We start from the raw sequence: 21646 nt of genomic DNA on the forward strand, positions 1-21646 counted from the left end.
CTTTTGCCATTTGGGTTAGCCTAATTTTAAAGGTGTTATTTTCTTCAGAATTTAGGGAGTTTCCTTTAGCAAGCTGTTGATTTGTTTTTCATGATTTCCTTGCATCGATCTCATTTCTCTTCCCAAGTTTTCCTCTACTTCTCTTACTTGATTTTCAAAATCCTTTTTGAGCTCTTCCATGGCCTGAGATCACTGCATATATTTTAGAGGTTTTGGATGTAAAAACCTTGACTTTTATGTCCTCCTCTGATGGTATGCTTTGTTCTGCCTCATCTGAGAGGATGGATGAAAATACCTTTTCACCAAGAAAGTAGCCTTCTATAGTCTTATTGTTTCCCTTTTCTTTAACCTGAGCAGAAAACATAGAACAAGCACACCTTCAAATCTCTTAACAGTCAGGAAAATTTTCTTTACTTTCATAGAGCCCCTCTTCCCTTTGGAGCATTACAATACATATGACTCATGTTAGCAGTGAAGGAATCAGTATCAGTTAAGTCTGAGTGGGATTGGGCCATCTCCATTCCCTCTCTCATCTTCTCTCATTAAGGTTATAAACAATTCTCTCTCTCTTTTTCTTCCTCCATCCTTCTTCTCTACCTCCTTCCCTCATCTTTTGCCTCTTTTTGTATCTTCATTAATTAGCATCATGCTTGGCACACAGGCACTTAATAAATGTTCACTGACTGTCTGACTGGTCAGTCAGCCTTATATTGAAAGAAAGCCAAAGACTAGAAAGGATTCACCACTCCTGTTATTTTCTATCATTATCTTTTCATTTTCTCAATCGCAAATCCAAATATTCTCTGGCACACTCTCCACAGTCTGCAGCTGCTTTGTCAGCTATTCCCAATTCTTTATCTGGAAGAGATGCTGGTAGTAACCGTGGTAAAGGGCAGCTACAAGAATGTGTTTTGTTAACCTGCAAACAGACCATGATGATGAAAGACTTGCAGAATCTAGCCTTCTCAGTCTCCATCTCTGGTCACTATCTCTATAAATCCAATTGATCCCTACCTTCAGATCACTGTATCTATATAAATAGGTCTTTGGGTAGTAAGTGTGACTATATGACTAATGACTGTCACCCTCTGGCCTCCTGGCAGGTAGTCCAGCTGAATATTGCACTGTTCCTGTCCCCAAGGACAATGTCTAACCCAGGGAAGGTTCAGTTCAATATCTCAGCTCATAAGATCCTAGATTTCAAACTGGAAGGAACCTTAATCAGCACCTAGCCCAGGAGTTCTTAACCTAGAGTCCAAGGATAGATTTTAGGGTGTCTGCAAAATTAGATCAGAAATAATAGCATCCTTATTTTCATTAACTCTTAACTAAACTTAACTATGTCCTTTAATAATGAATATATGCTTCACCTGACTACCAAGGGGGACCATGACACAAAAAGTTTAAGAAAACTTGATTCCAGTGAGATTAAGTGATTTGTACAAGGTCATACAGGTAGTCACAGTCAATCAATATAGATTTATTTAATGCCTACTATGTGTCAGACACTGTAGTAAGTGCTGGGGATACAAAGAAAGGTAAAAGACAGTCCCTGCTCTCAAGGAGCTTGCAGTCTAATGGGAGAGACAACATGCAAATAGCTATATGCAAACAAGCTACATACAGAATATATTAGGAATAACCAACAGAAGAAAAGCACTAGAATTAGGGGGATCAGAAAAAACTTCTGATCCAAGGCAGGAGTTTGGATGGAAGCCAGGGAAGTCAGATGACAGAGATGAAGGTATGGAAGAAAACCAGCAAAATTGCCTGGAGTCAGAAGATGGGGTGTGTTGTTTGAGGAGAGTAAGGGGGGCAGTGTCACTGGACTGAAGAATATGTGGAGAGGTGTAAGGTACAAGAAAACTGAAAAGGTGCTGGGGGATGGGGTGAAGAGGCAGAAGAACAAGTTATGAAGGAATAATGCTCTAAGAAGTAGAACCAGAGTTTGAACTTAAGACTTTGGACTCCAAACCCAACGAGCTTCCTACCACAGCATAAACATTTGGAGTGTCTTGAATACTGTGGCAGATCAGTAGCATTTTTCATAAATGGTGGCGATGGTGATGATTTAAGCAACTACTATGCTCAGGACGCTGTGCCATATTCTGTGGGAGAAACAAAGATTACAGAGATATTGCATTCAAATTCTAGCAGAGAAACCCAATCCCACAAGCAAAGAAAAACTTTCACCTCAAGTATGAACTGGTGTCACATGAGAATAAAAAAAATTCATCCAGGTAAGACCTTCCAACTCTGAGACTCTCTATGAGTGTGTGAAGAACTAATCTCCAATCATGCCCAAGGCAGATTATTTAGGCATATTGTACCATTTAAAAAGAAAAAATATATCCATTGTGGAATTAAATGTAATACATGTTTTACCAATTATTAGCAATGTCTTCAACCTTGGGAAAAAAACTCTGCCTTCCATAAATCTACTTCTGTCTTTGTTTTCCCACAATAAAATATAGAAAATAACAAGTCAAATCTTGAAAAACATAAAACTGGCTATTATTCAATTTCCTAATTTGGGTGGGGAGTGGGTTGAAGGATCAGGAATCACTCTAGGAAAAGAAAAAAAGTGGTTGGAAAATAAGTTGACCTTTGCCCTCGATAAATTTGGAAGCTCTTTTTTCATCCACAGAGAGTTTTTACAAGACCTTTCCAACTTAACATTACAGTGTTTCCATTTCAAGGACTTACTGGCAGTCTCAAGGGTCACACAATGACATTACAGAGGCATAATTGAGAAACATAGGATGTGTATTAATCAGCTAAGTGAATGCATGGACTTTAGGTATACTTCTTTGTATTCAGCTAAATACTTGATCTTTTGCTATCTGTGTCAATCATCATCTCAGAAAAGACAATACATAACAACAAAAAGAAAAGAATTATGTAAACAATATTTATACAGGTGTAGTTCCCCTTATATGACAGACATGAGCTGAGAGGTCTCAAAGGAGAAATCATGTGATAAATTCCCGGTGTATTTCAGTTTCAGTAAAAAGTTTGTTTCTGAAGACAAATGCATATGCTTTCTTTAGTTAATTTTTAATAGAAACTATGCAATCCTCAGTTTCTCTTTTTGTATTAACCATCTGAAAACTTGGAACCAAATTCAGCATCCAAATGACATATTCAGTGCATCTTAGCCACCTGATAATATGTTTCCTCTGCTTCCTGTAGCCTCTGTTCTGTTTTAATCTTAATTGTCCCATCTTCTAAAATGTTTAATTTGTAAGACAACTCCAATCTTGTTGGAAGTGGCCACCCAAAGTAAACAAAATTGTATAGCAGATATGTTCCTGAAAAAAAAAGTTACAATCCACATTTTTGTAAACACAGCATTAAAATATTTTAAATACACAAATACTTGCTATTCTAAAGAGCCTTGCATCAAATCCTTTTGTAAAGAGAATACTAATTTGACCACATGAATAACTGAACCCAAACTTGATTATGATATGGTGGTAAGAACACTAGACTTGTAGTCAAGAGACACCAGAGACTGAGTCTTCACTCGGAAACTCAGTCTCCTCTTCTGTAAATACCAAAAAGCACTTTCTTATAATACCAAAAGCAGCATCTAGTCTTGGAGTCAAGAGAGACCCAGGTTTTCCTCCTAGCTTCGACACTTACAAACTATGTAAATATCAGTTATTTTTATTATTATTAAATGGTTCTTTGTCCAAAACATTCAACTCTTAATTAGTTCCCTCTTTCCTTCCATAGATGCGCTGGAAGAGCTGTGATCTCACTGATCCTTCGCAGGTGTCTATTGCTACCTATTCACACTTTTTCACCTTGTCTAACTGGGTCTTTGTCCTATCCTAATACTCCTTCAAAAGTAGTCTACATAATTCAACTGGTAGCCTTTCTCTGCATCTTTTAATATTTTACTGGTTTCAACTAGATGGTACAGTGAATAAAGTGCTGTGCCTGGAGATAGAAAGACTCCTCTTTCCAAGTTTAAAACTAGCTGTGTGACCCTGGGCAAGTCATTTAACTTTGTTTACCTCAGTTTTCTCATCTGTAAAATAAGTTGGAGAAGGAGATGGCAAATCACTCCAATCTTTGCCAAGAAAATTCCATATGGGGTCATGAAGAATCAGACACAACTGAAAATGACTGAACAGATAGATCTACCAGTACTATACATTCATCTTGGTTTTATAGAATGTCTAGCTTCCTTCAACACAAAGCTCAAACTAGCTTCTGTAGGAAGCTTTTCCTAGTCCCCTTAACTGATAGAGCCTTGCTTACTAGGGTTACTACTTTGTTTATACCTTGTGTTCCTATTTATTTATACATTGCTTCCTCCATTAGAATACAAGCTCTATGAAGGCAGACACTATTTTTTTCCTTTCTCTATATATCCAGCACTTAGCCTACTGCCTTGAACAGTTGGGACTTAATAAATGTTTGTTGATTAACTGTATAAATTATGTATAATACATCATTAATAATATGTTGCAGCCTATCTAGACTCACTGTGTGTTTCACCATTGCTTTTTGGGTTAACTGAAATTTAAATTCTCCTGAAATTATGGTCTTTCACTGGTATTAGAGAAATGAATTTTGATAACATGGAGTATTTTTGAATCATTGAAAACACTGAAATGCAATCTGAGCCGCTTTCCCCCTTTATTCAGTACTGGGGTCTCCAGTGCCTGTCCAAGATACCAAGAACCTGTTATCTCTACTTTCTCACCTCTTTTTCACTTTGAGCTCCTTGCAATCTAGTTTCATCCCCACCACTCAACTGAAACTCAAAGTCACCAGTGATTTCTTTATTGTTAATTCCAATAGCTCTTCCTCAGTCCCCATGCTTCTTGATTTCTTGGGGACCCACCCTTTTTTCCTGACTTTGCCACTTCCACTTGTCTGGTTACCTCTTTCCTGGTTTTCATCCTTACCTGTCTAACTACTTCTTCTCAATCCCCAGCTAGACCATCACCCCTCTCTCTCCTAGTATGTGTCTTTGTCTTAGAGTCTCTTCTCTAGCTGTATTTTTTTCTTTGTGATCTCATTAGCTTCAAACAATTCAATTATTATTCTGTAGGTGACACCCCAAGTCTATACAAATAGTCTTAGTGTCTCTCCTGAATTCGGGTCCTACTTTACCATGTGGAGGGGTTAAGTTTGACTTTGGTATTTCACACTCAACATATCCAAACTAGACTCATTGCCTTCCATATCCCACCACCAAGTCCACCTTTCCTCCTAACTTTGCCATTTCTATCTAGGGTACCAAAGGCAACTAGGTGGTGCAGTGGATAGAGCACCAGTGCAGGAGTCAGGAGGACTGAGTTCAAATCTCACTTCAGACACTTGACACTCACTAGCTGTGTGACCTTGGGCAAGTCACTTAACCCCAATTGCCTCATCCTGGGTCATCTCCAGTCATCCTGACGAATATCTGGTCACTGGATTCAGATGGCTCTGGAGGAGAAGTGAGACTGGTGACCTGCACAATCCTCCCTCACTCAAAACAAAGTCAAGTGCAAGTCATGTCATCATTTCTCTGATGGCATGGTCTTCTTCGGCAACGAAGGACAAGCACACATCTAGGGTACCTCCGTATTTGCAGTCACCTAGACTAAATTCAAGTTATTTTAATAATAATAAACTTTTCTTAATACTCTTAGTTGCTTTTTCTTCCTGCTCCCACCACCACCATAAAAATACTCCAAGTTTCTCTGCACATATTTTGTAGTTACATATCTGTCCACATATTTTCCCCCAGTGGAATGTAATCTCCCTGAAGGCAGGGACTATTTTTATTTTTATCTTTGCAGCCCAGTGCTTGGCAAAGTGTTTGACACATAGTAAATGATGTAATAATTTTTTTTATTTAATTCAGTTGGCTACCCATCCATCTCACATCATAATGTGAGCAATATGCATTCTTCATCAACTTATAGTTTTTTTTTTTCTGAGTGGATCATAAGGTTTTTATCTTTTGAAATGGAGACTGAACTCTAAAAAGTTCCCTGAATTATAAGTTCTTGATAAAAGAAGCTGAAAAAATCCAGCTTGCTGGATGCATATTCTCAGAAACACATTGAGGTTAAAAACAGCTATCATCTGCAGGCTATAAGCTCCCTGGTACAGGGACTATACCTTGTTCTTTGCTTCACCCAGGTAAGCATTCAGTAACTAGTTAATGATTGTCTCAGTGATTGATTGATCACCTTGATCCTAAAAAGTGGAAAGAATTGTACATGCTGAACAGAGAGTTCAACTCCCTACATTCTGATTTCTTTGGAACAGCTATATCCCCACTTGACTGGAATGTCCTTTTCTGGGCAGAAAAAACAACCGTCCAAAGGCTTTGACTAGTCTCAGAGATCTGGGTACGCTGTCTTGCAGACCTTTCAGCCAGGCTCTGTTTGGCTCCCTTGCAGCACTCTCTCCATTATTCTGGGCCATGCTTCAGATCTGTCCTTCTGAGGTAGGCCTCCCTCCCTTTGCCTGACACTTCATTGTTGCTAAAAATAGACAGTGTCCCTTCTGAACAAAAACACTTGGCAAATCAGTTAGTTATTACTGATGCAGCTTTATACTAGTCTCCATGCAACTGGGAAAGGAGAGAATGGAGGGAGAAATGCTGCAACACATACTCACCATCTTTTTCCCTCCCTCCCCAATTTCTCAAATTATCTTCCATGAATCATTTTAAAATATCAACACATAACTGCTCAGGAATGAGCAGGCTAAAAGAGCATTTAAATAAGACTCCTAGTAGACTATTAGAAAGCAGTGTCAACAGAGCCAGTTGAACAGAGCAGTGGAAAACACCTTCAGGAAGCCCCCTGTTCCCAATCACATCTAGCATTGCAGCTAGGGGCAAGTTCTACGACTATCATAAAAAAAAGCTTCCAATTAACAACATGTCTCCTCCAAGAAACACTGAGAAATTCCCAGTTTCCTTTAGGCCACGAGGAACATTTTGCTGTGAGGGAGAGGGGAAAGGAGGGGGAAGGAAAGAGGAAGAAGAACAGGGACAGGGAGGGGGAGGGGAGTGAAGGAGAGGGAAGAGGAAAAGATATAGGAGGGAGTGAGAGAGGAGAATACAGGGAGAAAAAAGAAGGAAGAAGAAGGAAGGGGGAAAGAGGAAAGGAGAGTAGGGAAGTACAGGGAAGTAAAGGAAGGAGAGGGAAAGAAAGACAGAGAAAGTCAGTCACAGAGAGAGAGAGAGAGAGAGAGAGAGAGAGAGATTATAGGATTTTATAAATTAAAACCCTTCTTAGACCCTGGATGCCCAATACACACATTTTCACAAAAGCCCAACAGGTGTTATTATTTCACTTGGAATTTTCCAAGCAGATACTATTAAATCCTCAGAGGTAGCAAATTGATCTGTGCCAAGGTATAGGTACTTTTCAATCAATGGAATTTGGGAAATATTTGCTAAGTGACTCTTCTGTGCAAGACGTGCTAGGCACAAGAGAAGAAGTTAAAAAGGGCTTGTTCTCCCACACCTGATGCTGTGCACCCAGATAAATTAATACAAACTAATTTGAGAAGCGAGAGAGCACTCACAACTGAGGCGAGAAAAAAACTGATACTTCGAGGAAAAGAAGGCTTCAATAAAGTGGCACCAGAGCATATGGAAAACAAGGATCCTGAAAGGTTGAGATGAGAAAAGACATGGGTGAGAGGCAAGGAAGCAGAATGACAAGGTTGAGGAGTAATTTGATGGGAACATTCAATAAATGAAGGAGGCATGTAAAGTAAGCACAGAAAATAGATTGGAGTCAGGGTGCAGAAAGCCTTGAATGCCAACTATGGAGTTTATATTTTATTCTGTAGGCAAAAGAGAGCCACTTAAGGTTTTTTGAGCAAGAGAGTCACTTGGTCAGACCTGTGCCCTTTAAAGATGATTTTGGCAGCTATGTTCAGGTTGGAGTGAGAAAGGGAAGAATTGGGTACAGGGACATGAATTAGGAACTGGTGGGTCTACAGGCCAGGGATGCCTGGATTGAATTGTCTGGGCAGAGGTATGTTTGTGACTCAATGGGTCCAAATTCAGGAACCATGCTTCACATTTTGCATACATGAAAACACTACGCAGCAGTTCTGTGCTTATTCTCTGAATGTAGACTGTATGACTCTGACACTAGCAAGAACTTCCCAGAAGTTTAGATTTCAAGGCAACTAATGCCTTGAAATGTGTTTCCCCTTGTTCACTGGACTTCACAAGACTTTTTATTTTTCTCAAGAAAACCCCAGGATTCTCTAAAGATGAACAGCGATACACTGATCTGTGTTAGAGACTCAAGGAGCATCCATAGCTCCTGTGGATTACCTGGAGTCCCCAAGCACAAATTCACTTCTCTGCCTACCTTTAAGTGTTTTGCCTGGAGCCTTCAGAGCAAAGGCTCTGAAATCACAATCTGCAGACAATCAGTAATTTGTCAAGGTCCTTCCGGTGGTCAATAAACTGCTCCAAAATGCAAGTCTTGCAAGAATGTGGGTTGGCACGTTGATCCAGAAAGGGCAGCAATGGTAACTGTACTTTTCCTCTGCAGGTTCTTTTTTTATTTTTTGCATTTTAGACCTGTGATTTCATCAATGCAGGTGTGGAAAAGCCTTTCACAGATCTAGGTTGCAATTCACATCTTAAGTATAGGCTTAGAGAGATCCTGGGGACATTAATTGATTAAGTGACTTGCCAACACTCACATAACTGGTAGGTACCATTTTAGTTTTTGCATTCCCAACATCTAACAGTGAATTACACATAGTAGGACTTAATAAATGATTGCTAAATTGTTTGAATTATTGGTTCAATGACTGGTAGTGAAAGTTCTTAAATCTTTTTTCTATTCCAGCAAAACGATTGTTTACAAAAGTGTTAAAGCTAACAACCATGGATAGTAGCTTATCCTCTGGACCCAGAAGATTACAATTTCAGTTAGGGAGTGAATAAGGAAGAAAGGAGTATCATTCATTTAAAATGTATCAAACACCTGCTGTGCACAAAGCATTGTGCTATGTACTAGGGAAAATGCAAAGCTTGGATAAGATATTAGTCTGTTCATTCCTTCAACTACATTCAACAAACATTTATTAAACACCTACTACGTCTAAATCTCTAGACTAGGTGCTGGAGAAAATATAAGGTCTAGATAAGAAATAGGCCCTGCCTTCCCTCATGAAACTTATAACCTTAGGAGGAAGATTATATCAAAATGTGGATTAGATTGTCTCAAGGTCCCTTCTAGTTCTATATTTACAGTTCTCATATCCTAATAGCCAATATTTTATGCTAAGTATTTGAAAGGTGCAAAACAAAGTTCTATGTGAGACCCAATAAAGAAGTTCATTAACAACAGGAAGCATCATGGAAGGTTTTATAGAACAGGTAACCTTTGAGTGAATGGGTAAGGATTAAATAGGAAGGAAAGGGAAGACATTCCAGGCATAGGGAACAGAACCAAGCCATGGAATGGGGGAGTTCAAGGCATAGTTGAGGGAAGGAGAGCAGAGAGTTGTCCAATTTGGTTGTAATACAAAGTAAGGAATATTATGAAAATAGGCTAGAAAAACAGAATGGAATCAGATTATGGAGGATTTTTAATATCAGGCTTTTGGGAACTAGAGCACTAGTAGCACTAGAGAGCTTGGGTTAATTCCCATACTTCCTCACAACCAATGGGACTGTTGTGTGGGCCACGAAGCAATGGGACATTTTGAATTAACTTAGAAATTGATCTGGGACCCAGCTGCTAAAAGTTTGAGAAAGAAGGATATAAAGACAGTTCTGGACTCTGGACTCCAGCAGGATCTCCTGAGATTGGGAAGTTCCTTGCCTACTGCTTTTAGTCTCCTTGTTGGTGGCTTTTATATGCTTTTATTGTATTATGTTGCTTTTTGCCACCTTGTGGATTGTTTTGACCTAGAGGTTGTTAGATCTGTTTTTAATAAACATTATTGTTTATCTGAACTCTGGTGCTCTGAGTGATCCACTGCATTAAGATGGAACGCAACCCATGAAGACAATGACTAAGGAGCTGAATCAACTCTGTAAAGTTTCTTTCATTATCATGATCATCAAATGATTCCAACTAATGTCATTCAAGACAATAACACGCTTGCAGAAATTTTCAAATGTTCATTTACAACTTATGTCACTCATTAAGTAAAAAAAGAAAAAGAAATGAAAAAGACCTAAAGCATTCAAAACCTACCATGCTTCCACAAGATGGAATTATGAAGCATTCTCTGAGAGGTAAACCAAAACTGTAGCACATAACAAAGATAGAAGTTACCTTAGAGATCCAGTCTGGCACAGATCAAGTCTTACCTCCTGTTTTATAGTTGCAAAAACTAAGGCCTAGAGAGGAAAGTGGCCTACCTAAGGACACCCAGCTAGCCAACAACAGTTAGTTGCTGAACTTAGGTCAACTAAGGCACTGAAAAGGTAAAGAACTGATCACAGTGCCCAGGGTCAACTAAACCAAGATTTAAAACCAGCATCACTAAACCAGAACCCAGGATTCCCCTCCATTCCAACCAACATATCAAGCAGGATTATAATGGTATCTCCATCTTTGAACAATGACTTTTGTTTGCAAAAATCTAAGACAATCTTAGACTCATAGGCTGTACAGCTGAAAAGAGACCATCTTAGACAAAACCACTCACTTTGCAGATAAAGAAACTGAGGTCTCTAGAGGATAAAATTACTTGCCTAAGGTCACATAGGCAGGAAATGGGCAAACTAGGATTAAAAGCCAAATCCACTGACTACAGTGAAATCTTTCTTTGCCCAGGAACAACAGCTGTCTCTTCTGACAAATAGTTAGGAAACTTCATTCAGGAGTGTGATAGCTTATAACAAACATGCAAACAAAAGCCTTAAAGGGTGCTTTGCTTTCTCCAGAAAGGTAGAAGGTGAGATGGGAAACAGAGGAGGGGATTCTCATCCAATAGGCTAACAGAAGAGCACATGGAGAGGTTCACAATCTTTTGGAGTCACAACACTGATGAAAAACATAATCTTGCAGAAAGGCTATCAAAAAAAGTTAGTTTCTACAAAAAATGAAAGAGTGGTTGTTGGATACCTTTCTCTTAGGTGAAGGAGTCAACCTAAGACCCATGAACTTTTACCTTCTATTATTCTGATCACTGTATTTCAACATCATCAGTTTCCTTTGTATTCCATTTTATTTTATGCATCTAAAAACAGTATTCCAAGAAAGAATTCAGAGGCTTCACCAGTCTGCCAAACAGGATCATTGACACAAAAATGGTTAAGAACCCCTATCCTGGATACTTGTTAGCCTCATGGTGCCTAGGAAAAGCTGAGGGATTTGGTATCACAGGACCTAGGTTTGATCCTGGCTGTTCTATTCACTACTGGTGTGAACTTGGTCAAATTACTTAACTTTTCTGAACCTCAGTTTCTTCACTAGTAAAATGAAAAGGAAGAAGGTGGGCTAGACACCCTTCACAGCTGGTAAATCTAGTTTTACTGTTTACTTTTTTTTTACTCTATAAATGAAATCTCATAGATTGGAGGAGAGGACTCTCTCCTCAGAGATAATGATGTCCACTCCCACCAGTTTGATGCCTGTACCCCAAGAGCAAGATTGAGAGCAAGAGGGATCAGGAACCTCCATGCTGCCTTCCCACCACCACAAGGCTTGGATTCTGTTCCAATTTAACTGGCAGGATATTCTGCTGAGATTTCCCACCAGCTAAAAGTTCCCTTCCCTCACAATTGTGCCTAATCTGACCCATCTGGAAACCTCTTTTTTTGGCAAGATGAGACAAGGCAAGATGGGGTAAATGACTCCCCCAAGGTCACTGATCCACACAGCAGAAGAAACAAAAATGGAATTCAGAGATTCCTGGCCTGTGCTTCAGTGTTTATCGAGGCATGCTGGAATCTGAGTGTGTCCCCCGAGATGAAGCAGGTAAACTGGACCAGGAACCAAGAAAGAATATGCCCTTAACATTCTATTTAATTAATATACATGGAGACTGGGAAGGTTCAGAGAAACTAGCGATTCTGAAGTGTTATCCTGAACAGATGGCTGCTCCCAGCATGATGTCTTTGAAGATTTTTTTTTAAGGTAAATAGAAACAAATGTTTTGGTGCATAATGCAACAAAATATAGATCTCACCATTTTCTAACAGCAGAGAAGAGTGTCTTATTAATCACATTTCTCTGTTAAAAACAAAACAGGTTTTTAAAATTCTGAAACACTCCTTGTCAATTGAGGCTGTTATAGTATAATAGAAAGAGAGCATATTTCTTGGGTTCAAATCCTACCTCTCAAGCTTACTACCTTGTGACCCTGGCAAAGTTATTTAACCAGCCTGGGCCTCAGTTGCTCATCTCTAAAATTAGGAGGGTTGATTAGATGGCCTCTAAAGTCCCTTCAAGCTCTGAATCTATGATCAGAAAACTGCATCCAAAAGAACCTGTTCTTTAAAATGTGACTGCACATAAGTCAAGCAATTTTCCAAGTGAATAAGAATTTTGTCCTTTAGGAGAGCATTGTGGACTGATGGGAAAAGCAAGAAGTCACAGGGCTTGAGTTTTAATGCCAGTTTTTCCACTGTAAACTCAAGCAAATTACCTAACCTTTATGCTTTACCATTCCCATATTTCATAATGCTCATACACAGAACATTATTCAAACATAATATAGAATCTAGAACTAAAAAAGACTTTACAGATCATCCATCACAATCTTCCTGTTTTATGGAGAAAGAAACTGAGGCCCAGGGCATGTGTTATTTGCCCAAGGTAATACACACATGAGAGTTTGTTAAATATTTGTGCTCTCCTCTGTAAACCACAGCTCTGTATCTTCCATCAACCCTGCCCATAAAACTGAGAAAGGCCAAAGGAAAAGAAGAGAATGTAATGTACTGCTTGGCCAACAGAAACATAAACTAAAGATCTCAAGGTCAGAGATGCCAGAGTGGCCTGGCGGCCAGCTCTCCATACTCTGGTCTGCCTTTGAATATACTTCCCCTACTCCACCAGCCATAAACTAACTGTAGCAAGATGTAATCTGAGGCCCCTTCCTACCAGTGATAGGACACAGAACAGAAAAGCACTGAGAATTCAAGAACTTCTGTCTGCCTAGGGTACCAAGCCAAAAAGAATTAGGTCTAAGACGCCTGAGTCCTTCATCTGACTGGCTGTACCAGATGCTGTGAGTTAAACATCAGCTGGGAACTGTCATATTTTCTACACTCCTTTGCACACTTTCAGGGCAGGAAATGAATAAATGAAACTCTTATCTTTCCTGGAATTCCTAGATTTGCTGTATGTCTGTGGACTGTCTGCATGTGACCTGGGATCTAGGGAGAAGGAGCTGAGAGCACAAAGCCTTGTAGCTGGTGTTCTATTACATATTAGCTATACCATCTATGGATTCTATGCAAAGCAAAAGAACCACTGCTGGAAACAGTTCCCTATTCCATCAAAAGTCTTCAGTTCTGGGCACTAAAAAACCCTCTGAAGTCAGCTCCTCGCTAGTACCAGACTACCCGCAGACAGTACACAGACATCTAGGTGGCAGAGAAGATAGAATATTGAGTCTGGAGTCAGAAGGATCTGAATTCAAATCCAGTCTCATGCACTAATTATATGACCCCTAGGCAAGTCACCTAACTTCCATTTGTTTTGATTTTCTCATTTATAAAATGGGGAATAAAAATGGTGATAACACCTACCTCCTATGGTTATTGTGAGGATCAAATGAGATAATAGCTACCAAGTACTTCATAGACCTTAAAGTGCTATATAAATGTTATTGAAGATGATGATGATGATGATGATGATGATGATGATGATGATGATGATGATGATGATGCAGTAAATCCAGGAAATGCAGAAAAGACACAGTTCAATCATAGGGGATGCTAGCCTCTAAGGAGACAAGTCAAATCCATTCTCATTGTACTTGACTCTTTATGCCCCTAACCCTGCTCCCTAGGAGAAAATCACTTACAGGCTCAATAATGCACTATCAGTTGCACTATGGAAAACAATTTGGAACTCTGTCCAAAAAAGTTATATGAATATAATGAAATATTACTGTCCCATAATAAATGAAGAATGGTGTCAGAGGAAACTGAGACTTGTGTGAACCAATGCAAAGTGAAACAAGCAGCTCCAAGAGAACAGTTTATACAATAACAACATTATAAAAACAAACAACTTTAAAAGACTTAAGAATTCTGATCAACACAATGGTCAAGCACAATTCCAGAAGACTGATGATAAAGCATGCTACCTACTTCCTAACAGAGAAGGGATGGATTCAGGGTGCAAAATGAAACATATATTCTTTGGATATGACCAGTGAAGGAATATATTTTTCTTGACTATGCATATTTGTTAAGAGGGCTTTGTTTTTGTTTTTCTAATGTTAGTACAGAAGTAAATAGATATTTATTTTAAAAAATAAGATTTTTTTTAAAAAAAAATAAATTAAAGCTTGTTTGGCTTATAACTAAGGTCTTCCTGAAAGGGAGTAGAAAGGTGCTTAGTGTATAGAGAGCAGAAAGGTGCTCTCTCTCTCTCTGTATGAGTGTATGTATGCATACACATATACATATATGCATATGTACATATATATTATATATATAGTATAGATCAACTATTCATTTCCTCCACATGAAAGACATGCTTAAAATCTAAAAGACTCATAAGCATGACTGGACACCGACTTAAGACATGATACAGTAAAATGTAAACTCTCATTATACTTTCCCAAGAGGTTGATTGTTAAAATATGAGATGTATGGCAGAGGCTGTGGAATGATGATTTCCCCTTTTCCACACTCTGCACTGTTTGAACCACTCCCTCAAAGTCCCTGTCTTCTGGCAAAACAGGCCAAAGCTTTGGGTTCACTCTCCTGTCAGGGTTACCTTCTCCTCTGACAAATATTGTATGATTGTGGTGGAATACTGCTATACTATAAGAAAAGACAAGGAGAATGGGTTCAGAAAAACCTGGGAAGACTTACATGACCTGATGCAAAGTGAAGCGAGCAGAATGAAACACTACCAAAACAAGCATGGGGACTTCCCAGGATCTCTTGAATTTTTACTGGAGAACATAATCAGCTTAATAGCCAACAAGAGCATATTTTGTTCAGATAGGGAATAATAAACAGAGGATCCAGGAATGAAACTCAGGTTACCACATGCCAGATCTGGGGCTCTTCCTAATATATCAGTGTTTCCCTTTCAATCTCTCTAGATTTCAGTATTCTGAAGAAATTTAAGAGTTGATATCAGCTGGGTTTGGATTTGAGGTTTATGCTTGCTTAGGGCTTAGTCTAGACCCTGCCCCATTTTCCTCAGAAAGGAACTACCCTTACCTCTCCCCAACTTGTCCAGATAATCAATACAGAAACTTTGCCTTCTTATCCCATTCAAAAGGGAATTCCAGGGCTGATTCATAGCTGGACCCTGCTCTCCCTCTCCCTCTCCCTCTCCCTCTCCCTCTCCCTCTCCCTCTCCCTCTCCCTCTCCCTCTCCCTCTCCCTCTCCCTCTCCCTCTCCTTCTCCCTCTCTCTGTCTCTCTGTCTCTCTGTCTCTCTGTCTCTCTCTGTCTCTCTCTCTGTCTCTCTCTCTGTCTCTCTCTCTCTCTCTCTCTCTCTCTCTCTCTCTCTCTCTCTCTCTCTCTCTCTCTCTCTCTCTCTTCCAAGCTCAGTGATGTCAATTGTGTTTATTAACAACACCCTCCCCTTCCTTTATCCTGAATATTCATTGCTCCAGTCAGTTCTCCCTGAGATGGATAAAGCGTACCCTTTTTTTCCTTCAAGTGAAAGCTCATGCCGTACTCAGTTTATGGTTAAAAAGTCCTGCCTGTAAACGTCCAACTTACCACAGGATTTCTGTGTAGAAAAGAATGAGAGTTCTTCTCCTTCATTCAGTGAGCTCCTTCCTTTCTCATAACCATCATCACAATTAGATGAAAAAAGTTAGAACTTCTCTATTCTCCCACCCTATCTCCACCCCTGAACATTCCAAATCCTAGTAAATATAACAGGATATGCTTTCTACCCACATACATGTGGTTATCCACAAAGCATATGTATGAATACTTTTAAGATCTGTGATTTTTAATCAGTATACTAATCTCCAGTGTGGAAAGCCACTCTCCAATGCAATCATTAATTACAAAGATTTATAACTTAGTTTAAAAAAAAAGACCAGGATACACAGAAAGGACCTGAGACTCACAGAGGTTAAATGAATTGGGCCTGGTCACATAGCTAGAACCAATGGCCTTATCTGAACCCCAGGTTCTCTCTCCATTACATCACATTGCCTCTTTTGATTGTTCCTTGTTTTTTCCAAGAGCTTACTAATTTAATTATGAACCAATAACACTAAGCAATAAGTTTAAAACTTTAAATATCTATTAGGAAAAATTACTAAAACGATTATCTATTTATATATATATATATATATATATATATATATATATGAATGTGTGTGTGTGTGTGTGTGTGTGTGTGTGTGCAGGATTACAGCAAGGAACTTCATATACAAGGACACAATTCTACAGTTCTTAAAAGGAAGTGACCCACATTTCTATAGTGCTTTCAGTTTTACAAAACTTATTCACAACCTCTAGAGGAAGTTAAAAGTATCATTGTTCCCATTTTACAGATGATAGAACTGCAGCTAAAAGAGGTTATATGATTCACCCATGGTTATATCTAGGAAGTGTCTGGCTTTGGATTTGACCTCAGATCTCCTAACTATAAGTGCGTTCATTTCAACTACATTAATTTCATTGACACCAGACTGAAATAATGCAAGCTATTTTTAGCAGAGAGTAGTCGTTATTACTCACAATTGTTATTTCATTTTTTTACTTCAAATTAGTCAGCTGCTAACTTGTAGCAGCATGGATCATTTTGGCTAAGTTTATTATAGTCATCTATTGTTGAAATCTAAATCTCATAGCCCTATGAGAAGTATGGAATCCAACAATGGCATCCAATAGCATTTAGTGTGTTAGCACTTTTGTAGTAAGTAGTTTACCATATTTACCACTGATCACATATTGAATAGAGGAGAATGTAAGGATGATTGTAAGAGGGTTTAGTGAAAGCGAATTTAATTAATTAATGTAGTTTAGACTCAAAAACTGACTAGAGGCAGCTGCTTAGGGTACAAACGTAGGTAAAGATTGCTGGGAGGGACAGTTTTTAATATTATTTTTTAGAAATGCACGCCGTTTTAATGCCAGAAATCCTATTTCCTACGATATGTAAGTTTCACTTTGTGACCAAGTACTATACAAATTTGAGTTATTATTATTATCAGGGGAACAATCCTTCTCTGGACTTTTCTTCCCAATTTACAATGGATTAGAAGATTAGGTTCCAAGAGAGCAATGATTATATATCTCCTTGGTATTTTAGGAATAATCTTGAAAGGCTGAACTTTCTAGTACTATTATTGACAAGTACCTCTCCAATATGTAACCCAATATCAGTCAATCAGTTGACATCACCTTGCATTTATAAAATGGTAATATGATATCAAATGAGATAACATCTATAGTTTAGCACAGTGCCATATGGTAGGGGCTATATAAATACTTATTCCCACTCCTATTCCTTATTATTGAGCATGCATAACAAGAACAGTCATTAGAAAGCAAGCAATCTCTCACTCAAACATAGAGGTACACTCTCTCCTTACACACAAAGTCCCTGCAGAGAGTGGGCCCAAACTTAAATGTGCCAAGATAGTCAAGCACTCATGATAACACATTGGACTAAGAGATACCTCATGATAACTGGCTCTGGGAAAGCCAGAAAAAGAAAGAAATATAGTCTTCTTGAAATCTTTTATATGCATATTCTGTTCCAGTTCTCCCTCTCCAGGTCATGAGAACTTCTGGATATGAAGCCAATCAGAAGGCTTTTCATCATCACCTTCCAGCTTTTTCTCATGGACAGAAACAGGTTGCCTAAAGTTCTGTATGTTGTACTGGAACCAGGGACTGAATATCTGCATGTGTGCTATATAACCCATCAGTAAGGGCAAATCCAAGCATGCCCTAAGGACCAGGACCTCTTGTTATAGCAATAATCATCATGATTACTATTTAAACTTTTCACTTATAAGTAGCTTGTGTAAAGAGCATACTGTCCTGGAGAGAGGAGTGGACTTGGAGGCAGGAGATGTTGGCTCTAATCCAACACTGATATTTACCAGCTATGTGACCATCAACAAGTCACTTCATTTTTCCAGTCCTCACTTTCCTCATCTATAAAATGAAAGCATTGACCTAAATAATATCTAAGGTCCTTTCCATTTCTAAAATCTCACAGTCCTATGATCCTGTCTCATATGTGGCAGTAAAGCCTCAAAGCCTCCAGTGAATAGTAACACGAAGGAGGTACAACTATCAAACCTTGCTTGACCCAGCTTTGAGTCTAATTAAGAGTGTGTGAAAGCCAATTTATTTAAAGATCCTTGAGGGAGCAGGAAGTACTAGCTTTATCATGAACAGGAGGAATAGCATGGGGGTGATATGGCATCCTGGATCCCCTTCTGGAGCATCGATTTGTCACATGTGACACATGGTAGCTGTACTGAACAACTCTCATCTAGAAACAACATCTTTGAATCGAAGCATGATAGTTTACCCGTCTTGTCCAGAGATAGCTGAAGAGTGGATATATACATAACTACCCCAGTTGCCAAGATAATGCCTATTTTTACTTCCCCATTTGCTTTCACTCATCAGCCAGAGATATTTTTTTTCCTGTGCTGGGTTCCCCCTCCCCCATGTCTCTATTAATAGCGGGGAGGAGCAAGAAGTGTAAATAGCAACTCTTAGAGCAGGATGATGAGCGGAGAGGCATGGGGAAGATCTCGAGGAGAGACCTCTTTGTAGTGCAAGGTCTTATGGAACAGAGATCCAGGGACAACACTCCTTAGAAGGAAGGAAGGCAACAAGACACCCTGAAGCCCCTGCTGAGGAGGCTACTTCTGGAGGAGGGAACAGGGTAGAACCAGTAGGTGGAAGAGCTCATCTATAATGTCAAAAGGCCTTGAAATTCTACCTCAGTCAGTGTGTAGAACTAAATTTCACCTTCATCATGGTTGAAGTGTACCAATCAGTCCTCCAGGTTAGGAGGATATAACCCCCCAGAGAGTCCAACCCATAACACCAGACTCCCTAACCCCTGGGAAGGCTATGGGGGAAGCAATAGGGAAAGTGGAAGGGACAGAAGCAGGGGAAAGTAGAACCACGGTCATCTCCTCTGACTCAGAGATGCAAATATGTTGGGACAGTCAACAGGCCCTAGGAGAGCAGCTTAATAATTACAAAACCAACAGGAGATGGCAGCCCAGGTATGGACAAGACTTTGGCAGCACCAGTGCTGAAGACTATAGAGGCTATAACAAATGGCCAATAGAACACTATGAGGCATAGGGGGATCATTTCAGCTAGAAAATAATCCCCCTGAATTTGCAGCACCCTGGAGAAAAACTGTGGTTTTCTCATCCTAGTTATGGCTCCAGAGAGAACTCTATTAATAATCTCCATGACCCTGTTAGTTTAATGAAATCAGAATAACTGATTTACTAGACAAATGTGTCAATGTCTTCCTTTGCTTCTAGTCCAATACAATTTGGGATGGTTATTTCTAAATCTAACTTTATTATTTGGTTCACACATTGTTATGGAGAATTGTGTGGTATAGTAGACAGTGCCAGGAATTTGGAAGAAGGATATCAATACTGACATTCACTAACTAAAGGACCAAGAACTGTGGGCAATCCATTTATTATTTCACAGCTTCTATTTCTCTATCTGTAAAGTAAGGATAAAAATACTTTTAACTCTATCACTAGGCTCTCTGCATTCTCTCTGACAATCCTCCACACCTGAACACTTTCCCTTTTCCACCCCAACTACTGACCTCCCTGACTTTCTTTAAGTTCCAACAAAATCCCACCTCCTACAGGAAGCCTTCCCTGTCCTTCTTAATTCCAGTGCCTTCCCTCTGTAAATTATTTCCTATTTGTCCTATATGTAGCTTGCTTGTATTTATTTGTTTATATGTTGTCTCCCCATTATTTTGTAAGTTCCTTTGGGTCAGGGAGTTGTCTTCTGCCTCTTCTTGTATCCCCAGGATTTAATATAGTGCCTGGCACACAGTTTGTGTTTAATAAAAATTAATTGTATTGTATTTACCTACCTTACACAGACCACTCAAGATTGACTAAAATTTACCTTTAGGGCACTTAATACAACAGAAACAACTAAATGAATTCATGAATTCACAAAATTTAATAGTATATTAACAAAGAAATGATATCATTCGAAGTGTACATTCTTTTTTCAATGTTTTCATTTTTTAAAATATTCATATTGATATCTTTTGCTTTTACATTACTTACATTTCCTAATATATTATTCCTCCCCCTCTCAGAGAGCCATCTTTATAAAACAGAATAATGGAGAGGAGAAAAAATAGTTCAATAAAATTAACCAATGGATTGGTCAAGTCTAGCATTATGTACAGTGTTCCACATGCATAGTGCCCTACCTCTGCAAATAAGAAAAGGAAACTCATTCTCATCTCTTCTTTGGAATCAAGCTTGGTTGTAATATTGTCTCAATGTTGTTTTGTTTTGCTGTAGTTCTTTCTGCTTACATGTTCTTGATCATTGTGTATGTTGTTTTTTTAGCTCTTATTTCATTCCATATCAGTTCACATGTTTTCCTATGCTCCTCTGTGTCATATTATTCACGTTTCAAAGCACAGGAATATTCCATTATATTCACATGCCATAACTTATTTAGCCGTCCGCCAATCCTTCGGCATCTACTTTGTTTCCAATTCTTTGGTACTACAAAAAATGCTACTATAAATATTTTGACATATATGGAGACTTTCTTTTTATCTCTGTATGCCCTGAAGTTGGATCTGAGTGTGTGCATTCTTACCTGGCTTACTTATGATCAGGTTATTCACAGGTACAAAGAGTTTTCTTATCATAAATTGTTACATTTTTAGAGGAACAGGGTAGTGTGTATATTCCCAATATGAAAGAAATAAGCCCCAGGAAACAATGAGTGCTCAAGTCAGTCTGCAGTCCTGGGGAGAGATGACCAGTTCTGTGTCTGATATGGGTTGTACCATAACCCAAAATCAAGACAAGCATGGTCCCATGTGTGGCCATACTGCCACTGGGCACTTGAATCCTTGATGTACCTTCTGTTTGAATATCAACAAATTTTGTACGTAGATAAATTCATTGAGTATGAGTTATGCCCTTTTCCCATGAATCCTTAAATAAATTGTTACATACACTAACTCATAAGCTAATGAACTGCATAAATGTAGATTGTTCCTTCATCAACACACAATTAAGGAACAGATGTCTCTGTGGAATCTAAGCAGCATACATAAAGTCTGCCATCAATCAGTCAATTGATTGATAATCCACTGGTTTTATTTATAGAAGGAATTTCAAGAATGTCTAGTTCCTTTAGTAATATAGTTACTTATTACTCGTTGCTAATCCTGAATCACTTCCTGAAATTGTGCTCTGTATTGTTTTAGTGTTAGTGCATGTTCCAAATCTTTTCTCCTCATGTTCCTACTCCAGTC

The sequence above is a fragment of the Notamacropus eugenii genome, chromosome 1 (genome assembly GCF_028372415.1).
Source record: "Notamacropus eugenii isolate mMacEug1 chromosome 1, mMacEug1.pri_v2, whole genome shotgun sequence".
Taxonomy (NCBI): Eukaryota; Metazoa; Chordata; class Mammalia; order Diprotodontia; family Macropodidae; genus Notamacropus; species Notamacropus eugenii.